This window comes from Neolamprologus brichardi, unplaced genomic scaffold (genome assembly GCF_056152115.1).
Source record: "Neolamprologus brichardi isolate AB-2024 unplaced genomic scaffold, ASM5615211v1 NODE_ptg000038l+_length_1369362_cov_1, whole genome shotgun sequence".
NCBI lineage: Eukaryota > Metazoa > Chordata > Actinopteri > Cichliformes > Cichlidae > Neolamprologus > Neolamprologus brichardi.
The window spans coordinates 574,056-598,919 of NW_028270040.1; the positions used below are offsets into that span (position 1 = coordinate 574,056).

The following is a 24,864-nucleotide window of genomic DNA, read 5'->3' on the forward strand; positions in this document are numbered from 1 at the left end:
GCTCCTGGGTCGTGGAGTGAACAGAGCCATCACAGGGCCACTACACTGCCTCTGCACACACAACAGCACCTAGTCAGGGAAATACTCCTCTCACTCCCACCATTGAGGCTGAAGCTCTGGATCTCCCTCTGAAGGCTGCAGCTAACTAACTTGCAGCATCTGACAGTCCTCAGTCATGCTAACGACAAACACAGTGAAGACTTTTCAGCCGGCATCCAAAGAAAGTATGACTGTGTGTGTTTTCAGTCACACTCAGGGAGTTTTGTGGAGACTCACTAATGAAGTATTCAAATCCTTCAAAGAATGTCCCTCAAAGCTGCAGACACTGTTCTGCTTTTTGAAGACACAAATCAGCTGAGTACACGGAGACACTCTGACACAGATACAATCCGACTCCTCTGGCACACTATTGCACTGTGTTCACTCATTTTAGGGTTTGTGTGATGGTGCTGTGAGAACAAGCTTCTGGAGAACACGCATACACCCTGAAAGCATCCATCATGGAACAACAGCAACAGCAACGTGCTGCTCAATAAACCATCCAGCTTGTTCCTAGTGAACACTTAAAAGGCCAGCACCTGTGGCGGTGCACGGTGCATTAGCAGATGCTGAGTGGCTACCACTGCCATAAATACTGAACTATATTCAGGTCGCTCACAACACACCAGCTTCATTGTCGGGGCCTCAGTCCTCTGTATTCACTCAGCCTGCAGTCGCTGCAGTGTTTCAGCCCATACTCAGTGAGGTGACTCCGCCTGTCTTTACTGAGTCCTGTGTCCTGTGTGTATAAATAACCTTTAATATGAATTATCAGTATCACACAGCAGCAGGAAGAAGACTCTGATAAAAGCTCCGCCCAGTGTTTTAATCAGGGTCTCACATACATGTGTATCAGAAACATCTTTAATATTACAGATCTGAGCGCTCGAGGCTGAAACAGCCTGGAGCTATTAAAGGTGATAATTACACAAATGTGATTAAAGCTTAAACCCACATCTGATGTTTCAGAGTGACGGGTCAATGGAAACAAACTTTTTGTCCTTCATAAATGATTTTGTGCTTAATAAATACTTGTGTATATGTTGGTAGAGCGTTATATAATAAACAGTATTCTGAGTGTTCAGAAAGATGTTTTTAAAAGGACAAAGATTAAAAACACTACATGAGACCTCGCCCCACTGAAGAGGACCCTTTCAAAGTTAAAGCAGTGATCCAGCAGACTGAAGGTGCAGTTGTGGTGCTGGACTGAAGCCCTGCAGTGCTGCTGGCATTTATAATTAAACAGTAGCAGTCATGGAAGGTGCTTCCTCTTCCTCTTAAGGAGGATTTTGTCTTTGTGTTTCTTTTTCCACTTTCTCCTTTTATCATCTCACAGGGAACTTCTTTAAAAACTCAGAAACTCTTCAGTGATCTGAAGGCACACCCACACAACCACAAGAAATTCTTCACATTTTTCTAAGTTTATATATTTTAAATTGCAGCACAGAGCTGGAAATCTGACTGATGACTTTTTGTTACAGCAGTGTAATTAGTAACAGCGCTGTTAATTAACACATCAAACATTTATTATTCTGTTGCTACACTTTCTAAAATATGATGATTTCCTATTTTGTTTGTATTTCTTTTATTTCTATTGTTTAATTTAAAGAAAAAATAATGAAACTACCCTAAAGTTTACAACATTGGCAGAAGCTTACACAATGCCAAGTATCTATAAATGTAGTGTTTAGCAACACAAATGCATGTACTGCAGACATATGATTTAGAGGTTTAGCAGATATACAGTATTAATAGACAAGATAATTATTAAAAAGGAATCATTTTATTGTTTTTGTTTTGTTGAATATTTCTAACATAAAACATACACATGATCGGCGTGGCTGATGTGGAGTGAAGCCACGTTAATGACAACGTGTACAACCATTGGAGATGTGAGCAGGACAGACGGAACAACTGACGGACAAAGTGTGGACTTTATACCAGTTTTTAAATTGTGTTGATCGGACACGTAAAACCAGAGTTATGATAAAATATCTGCAATGTTTGTTTTTCTTCCTGAATACTGTCGTTGTTTATATTTACTGCAGGAAGAAACGGGAAAAACAGCGTTTTATAAGGAAAACGCTCGAAAGCCTGAGAGCAAAAACAACACCAAAACAAACCCACCCTTTCCTATTGGTGGAAAAATGCACCATGTCGACCAATCAAAACATGGCATTTAGTTGTTTAGGAAGGGGGAAGTTTTAGGAGTGACGGCATGTTTGAGATGTGAGAGATTTGCGACGTTTAGCACAAATCTTGTGTAGTTAGTGTGTAGTTAGTGTGTAGTGTAGTCAATAGTTTTGTTGTGTGTGTCAGAACAATGAGGCGACTGCTGAGTGTTACAGGTGTTACAGCAGTGACACATCTGCTGCTGTCAGGCCTGCAGGTATCAGGCTGTTGTTCTCCTTCATCTCATAGTGGACAGAAATTATTTTTTGGAGTGACACAAATAATTTGTGTGGCATCAGATTTGATGCAGAACAGCTGATTGTTCTGTAAATAGTTTGAAATGTTTATTTAAAAAACGCCTTGACTGCATTTTTAGGTAAACAGCTGCAAAAAACTTTGTTGTTTGCATAACTCAGTTACTTTTTTGAAGAAGTAACTTTATAATTAATTGCCCAACATTGGTCATTATTTACTGTATTTGCAGACAGAGTTACAGACTCTCTCCCAGACCACAGACTCAGAATACAGTCAGAGCTTTATAAAAAAAAGAAAAAAGAAAGTTGTGTTTTCAAAATTGGAGTTCAAGTTATTTTTTACTTCCAGTAGTGTTAACATGCTACACATGAACAAGATTGTTTGAATTTTCATTGTAAGTGGGCTAAAGCAGTTAATTAAAAGTAGTCTAACATAAATGCTGTAATTTGATTACTTTAATAAACGTGTAACTTGGATGATTCAATGCTGGCGTGACCACAGTGCACACGTCTGCTCTCGCTCACAGTGGTCCAAGGGACGCTCAGGGAGTTTGTGTGTTCGCTCAGACACATGAAACATTAGAGGGAACATTGCTGGTCACCAGTGTTGGGGAGTAACGGAGTACATGTACCGCCGTTACGTATTTAAAGTACAAAATATGAGTAACTGTATTCCGTTACAGTTACCGTTTAAAAAGGTGGTATTTAGAATACAGTTACTTTGTTGAAATAAATGGATTACACGGCGGTACTTCCCTGTTTCATATTGTGGCGGGTCAGGACTGTTTGGGCTTTGTTTGACAGCTACGTTCTGTTGTTCCAGGCGGCAGCGTTACGGTAGCCATGGTTACAGGGCGACGCTCTCTCTCTCTCTGCGTGTTTCCTGGGTGAGAGAGGCCTTTTTGTTGTTGTTGTGCTAAGCTAACAGGCAGAATGCTACAGGTATAGCTCTAAAGAATGTAGCATCATGGGCAGTGTAGTCCGTGCTGCAGGGAGAATGGACTGCCATACACATTATGTGTCTGTGAGCGAGGGAGGGAGAAAAAGGAAAAGTACGAGCTGTCATCGAGCAGAAACGGGAGCTGGAAGCATGTAAATATAATAATAACCACTGCAGCCAAGAAGAGAGCCTGACGAGCCCAGCTGTAAGTAAGCTATTAAGACTCGACTGTACACCGTGTTCGTGTTTTCCTCCAAAACAATAAGTTCTGTTGGAGCAGCCTTTCAACGCCTCTCTCTGTCTCTGCTAGCAAAGTTGACCCAGACAACAAAGTAAAGCTAGTTTTCAGCTACGAGCCGACACAGAACCCACCGTATTAGCCAGAGGTCCCTTTACTACGGTTCGGAGCCGCGGACCTTCAGTAACAGTAATAAATCACAGCAATAGTACATTCATGTAGTTGTAAACAGCATGATAATATATTAAGTAATCCAAAGTATTCAGAATACGTTACTCTCATTGAGTAACGTAACGGAATACGTTACAGAATACATTTTGGGGCATGTAATCTGTAATCTGTAATGGGATACATTTTAAAAGTAACCTTCCCAACACTGCTGGTCACCCTTTTGATCATTCTTTATCCATTATTTGTCTCGACTCAGCCAAAGTGGTTGTGTTGGTCGCTCTGGCACAAACAGCACATCCAAACTGGTCCCACAAGTGTCCAGTAGGGTTGACGTCAGGACTGCAGGCAATTCAGTCTCTATTCCCAAAATCTGGAGGTAGTCTCTGACAAACCCCATAGATGAAGGTTATCATCTTAGAGGACAGAGTTGGGCCCAGATTGTGGAGATATGGTACGGCTGCTGGTTCCACTTGATATCTCTCTGCATTGAGATTGGCTCCAATGATGATGAGCTTTGTTTTCCAGTGAAGGAGATGCTGCCCCACACATCACACCACCTCCACCAAAAGCAGTTACCCTATCGATGCAGCGATCAGCATAGTGGTCTCTACATCTGTACTCCTTGAGCCTAAGAGCTTCTCCTTCCTGTATTTGTCTGTTGTTAGTTATTAGTAGAGGAAACCATCTGGGATTGTGTGAGGCTTTTAATATTTTATAAAACATTTTTTCTTTAACACAGCTTGAAGCTGGCACTACAGAGTACCATCCACATTATTACTTAAAAGCTTATTGAGAATAAACAAAGAAGACCAAACTGATTTTGTCATAAATCACGATTTTTTATTAAACTGAAACATGATAAAAATATACCTCCAGGTTCTGCTCTTGCCATCCCTGTCAGGGTGATGGTTACATTTAATGCCACAAGCATATTTGGATAACGTCAAAAGCTCAGAGTCTTTATTAAGTTGGCAGTTGGATCGTACCTTTAATTGTCATTAAGCACAGTTAGCCCTTCTCTCAGCGCCCACAGAGAACACCTGCAGCCTCTGTATCCAATCTTGCCATTTTCCCAGCTTTGGGACTGCTGTGCATTCAGGGAAAAGCTTCACAAGCAGTTTGTAGAAATGAGCTTCACAGTATTTGCTTCTGCTACACATCTCCCTGTGAGACACGGCAGCCAGGGAGAAACACCACTGAGTGCTGGGCAGGAGAACAGAAACTGAAGGCTGGAATTGGAAGGTGTGTGTGTGTGTGTGTGTGTGTGTGTGTGTGTGTGTGTGTGTGTGTGTGTGTGTGTGTGTGAGCGGTGATCTCTCTGAGACTGGATGGTAATTGTCAGGGTTTGGCAGGGCAATCAGTTCCATGCCACTGAGCGCCATGTCTCGATATAGTCTATAGCAACTCTCAGTACACACACACACACACACACACACACACACACACACACACACACTCCAAGCGCCTGACCCCCACACCTGCTCACTGGTGTGAGACAGAAGTAAGAATCATGTTTCCTGCTGTTTTGGCTACAAGGAACAAAGGAACAGCCTCATAAACACACACACACACACACACACACACACACACACACACACACACACACACACACACACATGTGCGTGATATGCACAAACAGTATGTGTAAAATATGTGTATCTTCACACACTTCCTGAGCATGGGACAACACAGATCTCCTGCTAACAGCTCTTACTGTACGTTGACTGTACGGCAGACACGTGCAGTGTTACAGCTCATAAACTAACAATAACAATCAAAGCTCTACACACAGCTGTCATATTGTAGCATGTATACACAGACTCACACTGTCTCCCACCAACGTCCCTTTTATGTTGCTTTACCTCTGGAAGGGCAGTTTGGGTCTTTCATACATGCTTTGCAGGGGAAGTGTTTCTAGCTTGTACCACAGGCTGGTTTTCCAAACAAAACAAGGTGAAACATTAACGTCACTCACAGAGACGAGAAAGACATAAGAGAGGGAGAGAGGACAGTGAAGTCATTTCCTGCATCAAGTTGATCAACTAAAGATTAAATAAGTCTTTTTTTTTATTACAACTATGAGTTAAATTTATTTGGTGTATCAAAAAGTACATTTTCCCCTAAATCCAGCTGTGTCAGGTGACCACAGACTGACATTTTTATTTCAACAGTTCTTGTTGTAAATCACCTGAGTGATTATTTGCAGAGACCGTCAGTGATGAACTTGACCGTAGCACAGAAACATTGATGAAGTTCCTTCATGATGGCCGAGGATCACCTGCGTCTGTGTTCGTCCTGCTAGCACCGCCTCAGTGACGACACCATTGGAACTGGGATTAAAGGATGGATTATGCTGGTTGAAATCTCACGTATGTGTCAGATTCAACAACTCTTCCTCACACACAAAAGTTAACGAGGAATTCTGTGCTGGTCGCCATGGAAACCTACTCCACGAAGCTCTCGATGCTGTTGTTGAGCTAATCTGAATGCCACATGCAGAAAGTTGGCAACCTCTGTCACTCCCGCTCTGCAGGCCTACTTGTTGTTCCTAGAGTATTTAAAGTAGAATGGGAGGCAGAGCCTTCAGTTTTCAGGCCCCTCTTCTGTGGAACCAGCTTCCAGTTTGGATTCAGGAGACAGAGAAAACTTTCCTCTTTGATAAAGCACAAAGTTAGGGTTGGATCGGGAACCTTAATGATTCTGCAATAGGTGTAAGTTTCCCATGATGCACTGGGTGTTTCTTCTTCACTCACTGGGTGTTAACAGACCTCTCTGCATTGAATCATATCTGTTATTAATCTCTGTCTCTCTTCCACAGCATGTCTTTATCCTGTCTTCCTTCTCTCACCCCAACCAATCACAGCAGATGGCCGCCCCTCCCTGAGCCTGGTTCTGCTGGAGGTTTCTTCCTGTTAAAAGGGAGTTTTTCCTTCCCACTGTCACCAAAGTGCTGCTCATAGGGGGTCATATGATTGTTGGGTTTTTCTGTGTACTGCAGGGTCTTGGCCTTACAATATAAAGCCCCTTGAGGCGACTGTGTTGTGATTTGTAAATTGAACTGGATTAAGTGCCTCAGCATCAGCTGACCCCCTCTCTGCTGTCATTGCTCTCCTTCCTAATCGCTCCGACTTTGTTATAACACCACTAACAGTTATGTGTGGAATATTTAGTTGTAAGGAAATTTCACAGTGGTACTTGTTGCACAGGCGGCATCCTGTCACGGGACCATGCTGTGAGCTCCTGAGAGCGAGGAATTCTTTCACACACATTTGCAGGAGCAGTTTGCTTCATACACCTGTGGCCATGGAGGTGATTGGAATCCCTGAATCCACTGATTTGGATGGGTGAGTGACTATTTTTGCCAATATAGTGTAACTCTGTAATTGGCTGCACCAAACTGCGGTGGAGAAGAGGTCACTAGGCAACCCCTGACCACTGCTCCGCTTACAGGAGCAGCAGAGGACTTCCTCCAACAAGATGTTAGCATAAGAGATATACTCGTGATGGTGGAGCTCCATCAGTCTGTGTTCACTCTGCTGGGCATGTCATCTGATTCTTTTTATTACAGTTATCTCACCATTAGTCTTAAAAACCTCACGGTACCATATTAGCCCTGTTAGAGCACTCACGCCAGGACTTGACTTCAAACTTTTTTTGACAGGTTAGAGCTGGATCAGGTGACCCCTGAACATCCCTTAGTCATACTGCCTCTGGCTCCAGCTGCTGGCTGCCCCTCAGTGGGCGTGGTTGTGGTGGATGTATCTTCCTGTTAGACAAGCGTTCCTTCTCCCCACAGCAAATCATTGACGTTGTGCATGTATATTATTAATGTTGTAAATTGATGCTATATATAAATAAAGTTAAAGTGGAGTGAATTAGTTGCAGTAAATGTGTTGTTCTTCTCTGTTTTTCTAAGATGAATAAAGGACGAGTAACTGAACAGGTCACTGGCTAAAAAAGCAACGAATGATAATGAGGGAAATAAGGACAAACAGAGAACATGTTTGTTTGGTTTCTATAAATATTCTCTTTTTGTCTTTGGCTGAACGTGTGGTTTAAACAGAAAATGAAAGGCAGGAAGAAAAAAAGGCAAAAGGAGAAAAGGGAGATTGTTCCAGGTGAAGGCATGCCAGCCTGTTCATGTCAGCATTTTCAGTCTGGCAGCAGCGTAGTGCCCAGCCTCCTCCTCTGTGAGCTGATGAGGCAGGCAGCAGAGGGTGGAGGGGCATCTCTGTGCTGAAAGTGGAGGGATGGCAACAACAGGTCTGGGCTCGACCCAGAGGGAATGTTTGAAGCTGATTCAGGGCACCAAACTGGCACCGTGAAGACGAACGGGGTGTCACACACATCCGGCCCGTCAGCCACAGCGCGTCGCAATATTTATGCGAAGGGAAGCAGCTTGTCCTCATTGCTGCTGTGGTGAGCGCCAGAGAGGAGAAAGGAGAAACTCAGACGATGATGTGCATCAGTGCATCTCATACTTGTTGACTGCTGTGTTAAAGCTAGCGCTGATTCAAGATCAATGTCACTAACAACAAAATATGGTAGCTTAGGGTTATGGTGAATGGACTGATTCTTATAGAGCACTTTTCTGCTCTTTTCCCTCAAAGCACTCTATACAACACGCCACATTCAACCAATCACACCCATTCTCACAAGCACTTTCTAAGTACATTCACATCGGATGGATGCATCAAAGAGCAACTTGGGGTTAGCATCTCGCCAAGGACACTTGACATGCAGACTGGAGGAGCCTGGGATAAAAGCACCAACCTCCTGATCAGTAGGTGAGCTGCTCTACCTCCTGAGCTGCAGCCATCTTAGGACAGATGTGCTTTAGTGATACAAATTAGTGACTAAATGGTTCACTTAACCCCAGATGTACCGATTCACGTCCTCAGAGTTGTGCGCTTTCTTTGGTTTTTTCACTTCAGTTACTTTGAAGCTGGGTTCAGTTCAGGCACCAAAACCTTGATGGTTCATCTTTGGGGAATCTTTGAGGTTTGAAAAGGACACAAGTGTGACTTTATCAGAGACACATCTGCCTACATCAGTGTGAAAGCAAACAAAGAGATGATTCATTGTGTAACTCATATCGATTACACATTTTACTGTAACGCCTCTATGGTGAAGACAAATGCTCTGTATTAAGTGGAGCAGACGCAGAGATCCTGTGGTATGCACCAGGGTTACATTTTTATTTATCAATCTACTTCCGGTAATCAACTCAATCAGAAGAAAAGCAAGTAAAAAATGTATTACTGAACTGGAGACTCGGCTTTGCACCCTGCTCTCACCCTTAGCTAGCCAGGCCCCTGTAGCTGGTGCAGCCGAAGATAGCGTAGGCCCCGCTAGCTGTTCCCCGGCAGATCCCAAGCAGCTGGGGAAAGACGGCTGGGTAACGGTGAGGAGGAAGCATAGTCCTAAACAGAAGCCCCAGGTACACCACCAACCCGTTCATGTGTCTAACCGTTTTTCCCCACTCGGTGACACACCCGCTGGGGGTCAAACTCTGGTAATTGGTGATTCTGTTCTCAGACATGTGAAGCTAGAGACACCGGCAACCATAGTCAATTGTCTTCCAGGAGCCAGAGCAGGCGACATTGAAGGAAATTTAAAACTGCTGGCTAAGGGTAAACGTAAATTCAATAAAATCATAATTCACGTCGGCAGTAATGACGCCCGGTTACGCCAATCGGAGGTCACTAAAATCAATATTGAATCGGTGTGCAACTTTGCCAAAACAATGTCGGACTCTGTAGTTTTCTCTGGTCCCCTCCCCAATCAGACCAGGAGTGACATGTTTAGCCGCATGTTCTCCTTAAATTGCTGGCTGTCTGAGTGGTGTCCCAGAAACGATGTGGGCTTCATAGATAATTGGCAAACCTTCTGGAGGAAACCTGGTCTTGTTAGGAGAGATGGCATCCATCCCACTTTGGATGGAGCAGCTCTCATTTCTAGAAATATCGACAAATTTATTAAACCCCTCAAAATATGACTATCCAGAGTTGGGACCAGGAAGCAGAGTTGCAGTCTTACACGCCTCTCTGCAGCTTCTCTCCTCCTGCTACCCCCCCAAAAACCCATCTCCATAGAGACTGTGTCTGCTTCCAAAAAGACAAAAAACAAACTAAAAACCAGCAACAAACAACTTAAACATTTACAAAGAAAGAACAATACAGTATCCACATCTGAACCAAAGAGTAAAACAGTGAAATGTGGATTATTAAATATTAGGTCTCTCTCCTCCAAGTCTCTGTTAGTACATGACTTAATAATTGACCAACAAATTGATTTACTCTGCCTTACAGAAACCTGGTTGCAGCAGGATAATTATGTCAGTTTAAATGAATCAACACCCCCGAGTCATTCTAACTACCAGAAATCTCGAAGCACAGGTCGAGGGGGAGGTGTGGCAGCAATTTTTCACACCAGTCTATTAATTAATTCAATTCAATTCAATTCAATTCAATTCAATTCAATTCAATTCAATTCAATTTTATTTATATAGCGCCAAATCACAACAAATGTCGCCTCAAGGCGCTTCATAGATACAGAGAAAAGCCCAACAATCATATGACCCCCTATGAGCAAGCACTTTGGCAACAGTGGGAAGGAAAAACTCCCTTTTAACAGGAAGAAACCTCCGGCAGAACCAGGCTCAGGGAGGGGCGGCCATCTGCTGCGACCGGTTGGGGTGAGAGAAGGAAGACAGGATAAAAGACATGCTGTGGAAGAGAGACAGAGATTAATAACAGATACGATTCAATACAGAGAGGTCTGTTAATACATAGTGAGTGAGAAAGGTGACTGGAAAGGAAAAACTCAATGCATCATGGGAATCCCCCGGCAGCCTACGTCTATTGCAGCATAACTAAGGGAGGATTCAGGGTCACCTGGTCCAGCCCTAACTATATGCTTTAGCAAAAAGGAAAGTTTTAAGCCTAATCTTAAAAGTAGAGATAGTGTCTGTCTCCCGAATCCAAATTGGAAGCTGGTTCCACAGAAGAGGGGCCTGAAAACTGAAGGCTCTCCCTCCCATTCTACTTTTAAATACTCTAGGAACAACAAGTAGGCCTGCAGAGTGGGAGCGAAGTGCTCTAATAGGGTAATATGGTACTACAAGGTCATTAAGATAAGATGGGGCCTGATTATTTAAGACCTTGTATGTGAGGAGCAGGATTTTGAATTCAATTCTGGATTTAACAGGAAGCCAATGAAGGGAAGCCAAAACAGGAGAAATATGCTCTCTTTTTCTAGTCCCTGTCAGTACTCATGCTGCAGCATTTTGGATTAACTGAAGGCTTTTCAGTGAGTTTTTTGGACATCCTGATAATAATGAATTGCAGTAGTCCAGCCTGGAAGTAATAAATGCATGAACTAGTTTTTCAGCATCACTCTGAGACAGGATATTTCTAATTTTAGAGATGTTGCGCAAATGGAAGAACGCAGTCTTACATATTTGTTTAATATGTGCGTTGAAGGACATATCCTGGTCAAAAATGACTCCAAGGTTCCTCACAGTGTTACTGGAGGCCAAGGTAATGCCATCCAGAGTAAGAATCTGGTTAGATACCATATTTCTAAGCTTTTCAGCGCCGAGTACAATGACCTCAGTTTTATCTGAGTTAAGAAGCAGAAAGTTAGTGGCCATCCAAGTCTTTATGTCTTTAAGACATTCCTGCAGTTTAACTAATTGGTGTGTGTTATCTGGCTTTATGGACAGATAGAGCTGGGTGTCATCTGCATAGCAGTGAAAATGTATGCTATGTCTTCTAATGATGCTGCCAAGGGGAAGCATGTATAATGTAAACAGAATTGGTCCTAGCACTGAACCCTGTGGAACTCCATAATTAACCTCAGTGTGTGAAGTAATTAATGAAAGACCAAGACAGACTGTTAATTCATTTGAAAGCCTGATGCTTAACATTGTCCACCCCAGCTGTGAAACTCAGAAACCAGTCTTACTTGTTATCATCTATCGTCCACCTGGGCCTTACACAGAGTTTCTGTCTGATTTCTCAGACTTTATATCTAATTTAGTTCTGAGCTCAGATAAAATAATTATTGTGGGTGATTTTAACATCCATGTTGATGCTAAAAATGACAGCCTCAACATGGCATTTAATCTGTTGTTAGACTCAATTGGTTTCTCTCAAAATGTAAAAGAACCCACCCACCACTTTAATCACACTCTAGATCTTGTTTTAACATATGGCATAGAAACTGAACATTTAACAGTGTTTCCTGAAAACCCTCTTCTGTCTGATCATTTCTTGATAACATTTACATTTACAATAATTGATTACGCAGCAGTGGAGAGTGGACTTTATCAAAGTAGATGTCTTTCTGAAAGCGCTGTAACTAAGTTTAAGAATATAATCCAGCCACTGTTATCATCGTCAATGCCCTGTACCAACACAGAGCAGAGCAGCTATCTGAACGCTACCCCAACAGAGGTCGATTATCTTGTTAATAATTTCACCTCCTCACTACGTACGACTCTGGATACTGTAGCTCCGGTGAAAACTAAGGTCTCTAATCAGAAGTACCTGACCCCGTGGTATCAGTACAGGACATCGGTGTGTGTGTGTGTGTGTGTGTGTGTGCGATCTGTATCTCAAAGACTGTTAGATTATTATTTTCAGGACAGGGTCCAATCTCCACATTGTTGTCCTCTTTTTACAGCAGCCTGATTGCCTGGTTGGAGGGTCCAGGTCATCTCTGAGGTCACTGATGTCCTGGAAAATCCTTTCAGTCAATCTGAAGGTGCTGTAACTATTTGAAGGATGTGATTCCATTATTATCATTATTAGTAGTATTGCTGTGTCTGTCAGTGGAACAGCTACCTACAGCTGATCCCACAGACATCATGTTGTTAACAGTGCTGCAGGCTCCCAGTGCAGGGCTATGATAGCAGGAGCAGGGTCCCTGAGAGGGTCAGCTTCCTGACCATTCACTAACACATGCCAGCAAAGCACAGACGTTCACCCACCCTGGCAAATAATTTATTACTTTATTAAAAACGAGTTCAATAAAACTGGGACTGCTTACTATTCATCACTGATGGAGGCAAACAGGAAGAACCCCAGGGTGCTGCTCAGCACAGCAGCTGATAAACAGTCATGGCTGTGTTGACCCTTGTATTCCTTTAGCTTCATGAACTTTTTAAAAAATGTTTTAACTATTTGAGAAAAAGAAAAGACCACAGCCACCTCGAAGATGCCACAGAAGTATCATCACGTACAACAGCTGGTAAGTATTTAGACTGATTATTAGCTACATATGTAACATTTGGATAATTACAGTTGAATTTCCTTCCGTTCATTTTAAAAATTCTCAGAAATGCTTTTTACATATGATTTAGAATTGATCACAGCACAGAAACCACATTAGTGATGGTTGTATCGTCTCTGTCTCCTTGCACTGACTGCTGTTATGTAAATAAAATAGGAACGTTAAAATAAAAAGTTGCCTCTGTTTTGGATTTTGGCATGCTGCTTATGTTGAATGCTTAAAATGAGTGGATCACAAGCTGCAACTGTTGTTGGAAAAACTTAATTTCCCTCACTGAGAAAGCTCTTGCAAACTAAATTGAAACAAAATGAAAATGTGTTATTATGCCTCTTAAAGAGCTAATGAAAGATGATAAAAAATATTCACAAGTTAAATCACAGTTTGATGAGTTAACACACCTGTTTAAGGATGCCAGTGCATTGCATGAATCTTTACTTTCTCTAATCTCATTTGATGAGAAAGATAAACAAAATACATGGTTCTCAAGCATCGCTAAATACAATAAAGGGTTTATGGAGGATGTTAAGATATGGCTTTCTGAAACTGATAAACGTTCAGGCAGGCCATCATCTGACACAGTCACAGGAAACTTTCCTGGGAGGAGAAGTGGAGGTGCGAGAGCACACTGGAAAATAACCTCAATCATCTCTTAATCCCCAGAATGATGTTAATGATGACGTGTTGCCATCCGACAGTGTGTCAAATCAAGGCAGTAGGTCAAGCTCAAGAGTATCATCTACTTCATCTGCACGTCTCAGGGCAGAAGCTGAAATGGCCGCCTTGCTCGCACGTCAACATATGCTGAAAGAAAAACACTGTCTTGAAGAACAAGAGGAACAATTGAGGAGAAAGAAAGAACAACTTCAGCTGGAAGCAGATATAGCTGCAACTGTTGCAAAGGTGAACGTGCTGAGAACTGGATCCACTATGCGGAGCGTCGCTTCATGGAAATCTAATGGATCATCTTTTAAAACAAAGGGAAACAGCCATGAAATTCTTAATGCGGATTCAGAGACTTTTGTTCCACAGATGCTTACAAAAGGAAATGCAATCACTGGGAATGCAGAGCTTCAAGTAAAAACAGTGCAACAGAATATAATAATGGCCTGTATTTGTATAGCGCTTTTACTAGTCCCGCCTAGGGACCCCAAAGCGCTTTACACATCCAGTCATCCACCCATTCACACACACATTCACACACTGGTGGAGGCAGCTACAGTTGTAGCCACAGCTGCCCTGGGGCAGACTGACAGAAGCGAGGCTGCCATATCGCGCCATCGGCGATATGGCAGCCTCGCTATGAAAAGGGAACGGCCTGCACCTCCTCTTATGGGGCCTTCTGACGCTTTTGGACCAATTCCACCTTTGTCTAAGCCACAGGCTGCTCATCCAGTAGCCAATGAAAATCTGTTGTCCATTATGGAAAAACAAAATGAATTAACTTGTACATTGGTCCATCAACAAAGTCTTTCTTCGCTGCCCAAAAGGGAGATTCAAACGTTTGATGGCGATCCTTTACATTTTCAGGCTTTTATGCGCTCGTTTGAACAGGTCAAAGAAGCAAAGACTGGCAATGCTGGCGACTGCCGGGATTATCCTGCACAGTACACCAAGGGGCAGCCCAATGAACTTGTTAAAAGCTGTCAACATATGTCTGAGTGCTGGATATGTAAAGGTGAAGACTCTGCTGTATGAGCACTTTGGGAATGGACATGTGATTGCATCTAGTTCACTCATGGCCACTGATTAACCTCTTCAGGCATATTGTTTGTTTCTACATGGACGCTGCAATGCAATGGAAGAGATGAATGATCTCTCTGAATTAAATACGGCTGCCAAAGTGATCAGAAGACTGCCATATAAGACAAATGGCGAACAGTAGCATGTGACATCTAGGAAAGGGAACATCACGGAGCTGCATTCGTTGACATTGTTTCCTTCCTTGAGCGTCAAGTTAAAATTGCTACAGATCCCATCTTTGGAAATCTGTGTGACGTTCCAGCAACACATCCAGCAGCCAAGGGCAGCAATGGAGGGAAACGTTCTCCACATCTAAGAGCTAAAGGAAGTAGCTTTGGCACAACGGTCTCTGATGTTGAGAGACAGAATCAGGCAGGGGATCAAGATCGTCACAGCACTGTGAAGGCTTGTTTTTTCTGCAAAGGCGGACACACACTGGAGTCGTGCTCTGCTTGATAAGAAACCTCATGATGAGAAGGTTTCGTTTCTTAAAAAGAATAGCATCTGTTTTGGCTGTTTGTGCATCCATCCATCCATCCATTCGCTTCCGCTTATCCTTTTCAGGGTCGCGGGGGGCGCTGGAGCCTATCCCAGCTGTCATAGGGCGAGAGGCGGGGTACACCCTGGACAGGTCGCCAGTCTGTCGCAGGGCCAACACACAGGGACAGACAACCATTCGCGCTCACATTCACTCGCACATTCACACCTAGTGACAATTTGGATTATCCAATTAACCTATCCCCACAAGCTGCATGTCTTTGGACGGTGGGAGGAAGCCGGAGTACCCGGAGGGAACCCACGCAAACACGGGGAGAACATGCAAACTCCACACAGAAAGACCTGATGGTGGAATTGAACTCAGGACCTTCTTGCTGTGCGGCAACAGTGCTAACCACCGTGCCACCGTGCTGTTTGTGCACTGGGCACATAAGCAAAGAATGCAGAAAACGCCTTTCATGTAAAATCTGTGGTCTCCGACATGCAAGTATACTCCATATTCACCACAAGGAGAAGAACAAAGCCAAACCTGATAATGAGGCAGATAACATTCCTGTTACGATCCAGACTAGTGGTCTTACTGGGGCCGGTGAACAAGACTGTAAGCTAGCCATCGTGCCAGTTAAAGTAAAATCAAAGAGAGGTCAAAGAATGGTGGAAACATAGGCCTTTCTGCAACAAGGGAGTTCAGCATCCTTTTGTACAGTGGGTCTTATGGACAAGCTGAATGTTGCTGGGAGGAAGACAAGGATTCTCCTGCGCACCATGGGACAGGAAAAAGTGGTGGACAGTTTCATTGTACCTGAACTTGAAGTTGCTGGATTGGACAGTGACATGTACTGTGATATGCCTGACCTCTTCACTCAGCACAAAATGCCTGTAGATACTGGTAACATCCCAAATCAACAGGACCTGGATGACTGGCCACATTTGAAGCATGTTCATTTGCCAGAAGTTAAGGCCAGTGTGGAGCTTTTGATTGGCATGAATATGCCCAGAGCTCTAGAACCTTTGGAGGTCATCCGGAGTGTACGCCCTGCAGAAATGCACAGAGGGCAACAAAGCATTCTTCAGCCAGCAGGTGATTGACACCATTCTGAATAGTTTTTATGTGGACGACTGTCTTGCTTCAAGAGGCTCTGAAGAAGAAGTCATCAATCTTTCACTTGCACTTAACAAAGTGGATAAGTAATAGCTGCAGCGTTCTGGCAGTTATACCCGAGGAGGAAAGAGCAAATTAAGTTAAGGACCTAGACCTGGATTGTGATCTTTTACCTGTTGAGCAAGCATTGGGAGTGAGGTGGTGCCTACAGTCAGATGCATTTAAGTTCTGCATATCCATCCCAAACAGGCCATTGACTGGGAGAGGGATCATATCCACAGTTAGCTCCCTCTATGAGCCTCTGGGGTTCCTTGCTCCTGTTATCTTCACAGCCAAGAGGAGCCTTCAAGATCTGTGCCAGAAGGGTATAGGATGGGATGATGCTATACCATCAGCAGTTGCTCAAGAATGGGAAAGCTGGGTAGAAGAATTGCATCTGTTGGACAACATCAGCATCAGACGATGTTTAAAACCTGATTTTGGAGAGATGACCACTGCTCAGTTGCACCACTTTGCAGATGCGAGTGAGAAGGCGCTGTTACCTACCTGTTGCTGCACGACAGTCACTCACAGACACACAGTTCCTTCATAATGGGAAAGTCCAGGGTGGCACCTTTAAAACCAGTCACAATCCCTTGCAAGGAATTGATGGCAGTAGTGGTAGCAGTGTTTTGTGGCGAACAGAGTGTCAGAAATCCTCAAGGCTTCCACTGCCTCCCAATGGAGATATGTGATGACCACACATAACCCTGCAGACCTTGCCTGATACTGAATGGATATGTGGTCCTGCATTTCTTACACAGCCAGAGAACAATTGGCCTGTGAACCCAGAAAACATGCAAAGAACTTCACATGAAGATCCTGAAGTCAAGGTTTCTGCTGCCATTGACGTCCCACAAGCACACGATGATGATCATCCTCTGACCCCTTTAATCCATCGTGCCTCATCCTGGACTCGTCTCATCAGGGTGATGGGTTGGATTTTGAGGTTCAGGACATTGCTATTGCATCGCAGGAAGATACATTTCCAGTCTGCATCTGATACAATTCAGTCTGAAGATGCTCAACATAAGGTTGAGCTCTGGCATGGCTTTCTGTCAGTGGGAGAGATTGAGGATGCTGAGATTCAAATAATTAAGTTCTGTCAGAGGAAAAGATATGCTGAAGAAATTTCCTGTCTCCAAAGGGGAGAGTCTGTGAAACGAAGCAGCCACGTATATAAGTTGAATCCTGTTCTGGAGGATGATGTGCTGTGGGTTGGCGGACGTCTCAGTAAGGCTGTCATGTCAGAAGATTCCAAGCATCCTGTCATAATCACTAAAGAGCTTCACATTTCTAATCTCATTCTACAGCATATTCATAAAGACGTGGGTCATGGTGGAAGGAACCACATACTCTCAAAGCTGCATCAAAAATACTGGATTCCTGGTGCTGGTAGAAGGTTTCATGGAGCTGCAGGCCAGCAGCAGATGGCTGACTTGCCTGAAAGCAGAGTGACCCCTGAGAAACCCCCTTTTAGCTTTGACTGTTTTGGTCCATTTGAAGTGAAGTGTTGCGAAGTGGTGTTATCTTTACTTGTTTGGCAATTAGGGCAGTACATATTGATGTTGCCTCATCTCTTGACGCTGACTCTTTCATTAACGCCTTATGACGTTTCATTGCAAGACGAGGTCAGGTACAAGAACTGCGCTCCGACAATGGGACCAACTTTGTGGGTACAGAGCGCGAGCTGAGATGAGCTATGGAAGAGTGGAATCATTAAAAGATCTCTGATGCATTATCCTTGAAGGGAGTGAAATGGATCTTTAATCCTCCAACTGGGTCGCATCATGGCGGAGCATGGGAGCGGTTGATTCGTTCTGTGAGAAAGGTCCTTAATTCCACTCTCCAAACACAGCATTTGGACGAAGAAGTGCTCCAAACTGCTCTTTGTGAAGTGGAGTCAATCCTCAACAGTAGACCCATTACGCTGGAATCCACCGATCCAAATGATTTGGAAGCCTTAACACCAAACCATCTCCTTCTTCTCAAGTCCAACCCATGTCTGTTCCGGAGGGATGATCTCTACGCATGTAAATGATGGAGACAAGTCCAATATATATCTGACCTGTCTTGGAAAAGATGGACTAAAGAATACAACTTCAGCCACAACTTCAGCAGCGCCAGAAATGGGGAAGGATTAAACGCAACTTTGTTCATGGAGATGTGATCCTCATAGTGGATGACTCTGCACCTCGCAGCTCCTGGATCATTGGTAGAGTCACAGGAGTTGTGCCAGACAAAAGGGGGCTTGTACATCAGGTCTCTATTAGGACCCAAACCAGCCATGTGTGCAGACCTGTCACAAAGATATGCCTTCTTCAGGAGGCCTCTGTCGCATGACGATGACATTTTGACACACCGTGACATAAATAACTTTGAATTGACTTTAATGTTATGAGATGTACATCATACACTGACTATATTTAAGCTAAGTGCTGGTAACCTCTGGCCTATGACTGACTGACCATGTGCAGACAGAAGAAAAGAAGAGAAGAAAGAGAAAATTGGTGGACTTTGGAGTATGTTATGTTGTCTCACTGGGTGTCTGTGATGTGATGAAGTGTGTAGCTTGCAGAGGTGAGTAGTAACAAGTTACATTTACTTAAGTTTTTGAAAAAAATTTACTTTTAAAGTATGTTTTTTGCACGATACTTTTTACCTTTACTTGAGTACATTTGTGAAGAAGAAACAGTACTTTTACTCCGCTACATTTGCAAAATTCGACTCATACCGCCAGTGGAGTTTTCAATAACATTTTTCCTATCAGATGTGGCCATGCAGTCACATGACCAGTTTAAAACTGTGGCGGGCAGAGCGGCCCAAGCGTTTCAAAGTAGCGACACACGGAAAGAAGAAACCCATGAAAACATGGCAGAGCCAGTCGTCTACGCTGAAGAGGATGATCACCCTTGGCCTCACATGTTTCTCTTAAAAGCAGTAAAAAAGAACAGCGATGTCTTCAGTGTCTTCAGTGAGAGCCAAAACAAAACAACTTTTCAGCGTGAAAAAAACTCAGCTCGTGTAACCTGAGGAAACGGTAAGTTTCACGTTATAACGTGATATAGCATGAAAAGTATATACTTTTCTCGTGTAAAACAATCTAATATCATGTTATTACAATTTACATAATTATCACGTTCATACAATATAAATATTATATAGACTACATCGCAGCTACATCGCAGCTCCAGTCACGCTTCCATCACCGTCTTTCTCGTCTTTTCCCAGAGTAACAGCCAAACAGGAGGATCTATTGGCGAGCACTGCTTAGCCTTGCACGCGTTCTTATTTTAAACTTAATCTGGGATTCATTGCAAACTGTTTGTGCGGGATATGAATGATAGGATTTTGTTTTCTAAAAACATCTCCAGTGTGATCAAATCTTCTTGCCAAACATCTGCAGCTTGGCAGTGTATACAGCACTATAATGACCAAACCTAGTTCTTTTGAAAACCTTACATCTTTCCACAGGTCTCAACTTCATCAGACATCACCCAGACTCAGAGCTGGGTGAGGCAGCACAAACAGCAGCCTAACCGACTAAGATGATGGATCCATGGGGTCAGGAAAGCCAGAAGCAGGGCTGGAGAGGTACCTTTCATGTCCATTCACTGGAGGTGTGGATCTATTGCATGGCGTTGCTCACATCAAGAAGCTGTCGATCAAAATCAGTACAGCTCTTCCTGCATCTGGAGCTTGTGAAGGACGTCTCAGTCATGCAGGACTCCTGTTCACTGCTGAACAGTTACAGCTTCACAGAAAGAACCTTGAGAGCAAACTGCTGCTGAAGCTGAACCATCACCTCACTGAGTGAAGAAATGGCACATTTTTGCTAAATATGCAGAAATAGATGCACACACATACAACTCATGGTAAACTGAGCTGCCTGTATGAACATATGATGAAGATGCCTCGTTCTGTTTTCTCTGAGGCTGCTGTGCCATTTGGAGCAAAAATGAATATAAAGTTTACAGCATATCTTGTCACTGGAAATTGTTTGTTTATATGTTTATATTATTGACTGTAGGTATTGGTGGAAAAAAGCTTTGTTGTGAAAAACTGAAATCTGGAAATTAGAATTGTGCCTTACTTTGTTGATGTTTTTACATATATTCCTTTTGAAAATACTAAAATTTGTGTATTTATTTATTTTTGTTTGTCTGATAGCATTTATTTAGAAAATAAATCGGACAGTTCAAAACAGTTACTCACTACTTGAGTAGTCTTTTCTCCAAGTACTTTTTTACTCTTACTCGAGTAACTTTTTTGACGACTACTTTTCACTTTTACTTGAGTAATAATATTTTAAAGTAATGCTACTCTTACTTGAGTACAATTTTTGGGTACTCGACTCACCTCTGCTAGCTTGAGTTATGGTGTTGGATGTGTAATTATTACTGTAAGGATGTAATAATTAGGGGCTGGGATGCTGTGGATAGGCGTAGCTTTGGGTCACGTGGTTTTTGTAATAATAGTAGTGATTACTATATCACCTGTTCTTGGCCCGAGGGAATTTTTGTGAATGAGTGGGTGATGGAGGAGGTCGACTTTTGCTGCTCAAGCCTGGAATGTTTTGATCACTGTTTTTCTATGGATTCTAATAATTTGGATAAAAAATAAAGGAGTTTTTAAACTGGAACTTACGTTTTGAGCTGCGGTCCCTGCAGTTTAAAGCATGAGGTCAACACACAGAGCACAGACTGCAGACCGTACGAGCAGTAACTGGTTGTGAGTCAGTCAGAAGCTCTGAATGTGCTCATGAAGAGATGATTTCTCCCTCTGTAATTGTGCACAAGAGTGAGTCACCTGGGGAAACGCACAGAGGTCTATATATTTATAAAACTGGGACTCACTATTGACAGGTCACATCAAAGGTAAGCAAAGACAAAATGAGTCACGCTGCCTTACATTTGTCAGCCCCCAGCCTGAGCTACAGTCCCAACAATATTTGGCTATTTTGGTTGATTGCCTTTCATGTGAGCTTCCAGTCCCGGCATGGTGCCTCATCTGCCTGCAGCTTGCTGGCTTCAAAAGCGGAGCTGACCTCATTTCCCCGTCCTCCTGCTGAGCGCGCACTGCTGCAGATGGTCAGGCAGAGGGGGCTGATCGTCACGCTCACAACACATCTTTGTTCCATTTACCTCCACTGTCTGACAGCCAGTTAGGCAGCTGGTTTGTGTGTGTGTATGTGTGTGTGTGTGTGTGTGTGTGTGTGTGGTGGGTGATTGCAATTGGAAAAACTACCTACACAGGTTCCTGTATCGCTTAAAGTTTAAGGGAAAATCGAAGGTAAATTTCTGGAGTTGAATAATCTGGTTTTTAACAAAAAGCTGTGACTCTGTCAGATTCCTGTCTCTCAGTTAGACCACAGCTCATGCTCACCAGTAATCTTTAGTGCTATTGAATCTCTGTGTAGAGAACAGCGCTGCACCAGTCTGGTTTCATCTCTGCAGCCCAGACGACTCTCTGTGAGATGTGCCTCGTGATGGTGAAAGTTTCATTCTACTTCTTAAAGTAGCTCAGTGTTTATGTATATGTTATATCTTAATTTTGTTGCTTTGTGAATAAAGTTTTAAACTTGTAGAATTTTGAGGTGAAAAATGAATTTAACCCTGTTTTTGAATGAGACTGTAAAAGCACCAAACAGCTGTGAATCCTTCCCAGATGCACTGTATGGATTTATTCTTATACACACCTGGTTAAAACAAGCATAATCTACCATCCCCCTGCAGCCCCTCATACCAGTCACCCTTTTCCACTAGTACCTACTCGGCTCAACTGAACTGGACTCAACTCGGTTTCTGTTGCATTCCTGTACGATCAAGTAATACCCAATGTGGAAGCGTTTGTTCAAGCAAGCTGAGCAGCTACTAAAAAAGCAGCAGGTACAAAGTCCTACCACCTAATGAAAAACCCTAAGAAGCAAGTCGAGCCATTCTGAGCTGAACCAAGTAGGTACTAGACTCCTGGGAGCACAGGCTGAGGAGGAGGAGTGGCAGGAACCTTCCTCTCATTAAACAACCAAAGGCCCAGACTGAGAGTGAGATGATTTGAAAGCCTGATGCTTAGATTTGTCCAGCCTAACTGGAAAACTCACAGAACAGTTTTATTTGTTATCCATCGTCAGTCTGGCTGTGAATCCGAGTTTCTATTTGATTTCTCAGACTTTTCATCTCGTTCTGTGCTCAGTTCAGATAAAAATCCTTATTGTGGATGATTTTAAAATGCAAGTATTTACTGAAACAGCACAGAAACCGAACATTTTAAAGTATTCCCCGAAAACCCTCTTTTTTTCTGATCATTTTGCACACATACTTGTCCTTTTATATTATATTTATACCTATATCTTTGTATTTATCTATTTATCTTAATATTTAACTATCAACATCTCTGTTTCTATACTCATTTTATATGAATGCTTGATGTTTGTTGTATATTTGTTGCTATGACAGCTCAGTTTCCCTCTGAGATTAATAAAGTTTCTCTGATTCTAAATAACATTGTAATAAAATTACAATAACTGGTTAAACTGCAGTTGGGAATAAATGTTATAGCAAATTTCTCCCTGAAAGCTTTAATTACGTTTTAGAATATAATTTCTTCTATGTTGTGTTTTCTTCGATGCCATATCCCAAAACCTGAACTCCCACAGAGGTTAATTATGTCATTCATAGTGTTACATCCTCACGGTGTAAGACTCTGAATACTGTGTCCTCTAAAAAGAAAGCCTCAAAGCCCAAGTGCTTTATTCTCTGGTATAACTTACAAATCCAGACCTTGAAGCAGATAACCTGTAAGCTGGAGAGGATATGTCTCAGTCTCAGGAGTGGGAGGCAGAGCCTTCAGCTCCTGTGGGACCAGCTTCCAGTATGGATTCGGGAGACAGACACTATCTCTACTTTGAGCTTAAAACTTCCCTTTTTGCTAAAGCATATAGTTAGGGCTGGACCAGGGGACCCTGAATCCTCCCTTAGTTATGCTGCAATAGACGTAGGCTGCCGGGAGATTCCCATGATGCATTGGGTGTTCCTTCTTCACTTACAGTTTCATCGTCTGTATGAAATTGTGTATTTAATCATTGATATTCTTCCACAGTGTGTCTTTTATCCTGCCTCCTTCTGCTTCACAGCAGATCCCTGAGCCTGGTTCTGCTGGAGGTTTCTTCCTGTTAAAAGGGAGTTTTTCCTTCCTACTGTTGCCAAAGTGCTGCTCATAGCAAGAGTTCCCGTTGTTCGGGTTTTCTCTGTATTCTTGTCGTTCTTTTACCTTCAAATATACCTTACTTATTAAATATACCTTATTAAATATACCACCTTGAGTCAGCTGTTTTTGTAATTTGTTACTTTAGAAATAAAACGGTTTGGATGTGATGTTTTCAAAAGGTGTGTTTGAAGCTAAACTTTACAGAATGTCCTAATAGAGACAACATCTGTCACGCTGCATAGAAATGTTAAATGAGTGAAGGAAAAAATATTGCTTATAATTACGAACTCAAGACTTCATTAAAATTGCTCAGCAGTCTTAACAAGTTTCAAATCAAAGATTGTAGAAATGCTAATAAATATGAATGCTCTAGTATTAGTTCTAGTCTGGTATTAGTTCTTTACCTGTAGTTCCCTGATTTATTTGATGGGTTGTTTTTAAACTGTCATGGTCCCCGTGTCTGCCCGGCCGGCCACATGTGTTTTTGTGTACGTTCTCCTCTCGCCTCTCGGCGCACACACACCTGTGTCTCATCAGGCTCCAATTGTGGGATGGACACTTAAGGCCGGGATGCAGACAGTCTCCTCGCTGGATGATTGTGCGAGACACGTTAGTGAACCTCAGCTTTGTGTATCTCCAGCTCTGTGAATTTTCCTTGTGATTTTCTGTATTAGCGTAACCCACCTTTCCCTGTGACAGTTTCCCCGGACCCGTGACCGACCCGACGGGTGAACCTTTGTGAAGAGAGGAGTGAGAGTGAATTTGATTCCCTTCCTGGACTTTCCCTTTGGACCGTGGACCCCTGCTATTCCCCCACTGTATATATCTGCACCTGGTGACTTTGCAAATAAACGTTGTTCCTTGTATTGAACTCTGCGCCTGGGTCCTACTACTGACCGTGACATAATCACCTTTTGTCTGTTCCTTCAGCCTCTGTGTTTGTTTTCTGTCTCTCAGTCATGTCATCAGTTTGTTACTTCCTCTCTTACTTTGGTGGTCTTCAGTCTCCTGTGCATCTTGTCTAATTCCACTTCCTCTGTGTCGTCTGTCGTTAGCTTTGTTCCCGCCTGTTCCCTCATCATCGTGATACATTGTCTCGGTCTTCTCCTGCCCTTTTGTCCAGTTATTTACTCCTGACTTAAGTTTGTGTTCTCGGCAGTTCTCGGCA

The 24,864-nt window shown here is 42.9% G+C and overlaps 1 protein-coding gene across 2 annotated transcripts in view; it reads right to left on the minus strand.

Moving 5' to 3' along the window:
- Positions 1-24,864, minus strand: part of rbfox3a (RNA binding fox-1 homolog 3a) — a 497,652-nt gene that overhangs the window by 422,784 nt on the left and 50,004 nt on the right. The window lies entirely within an intron of this gene.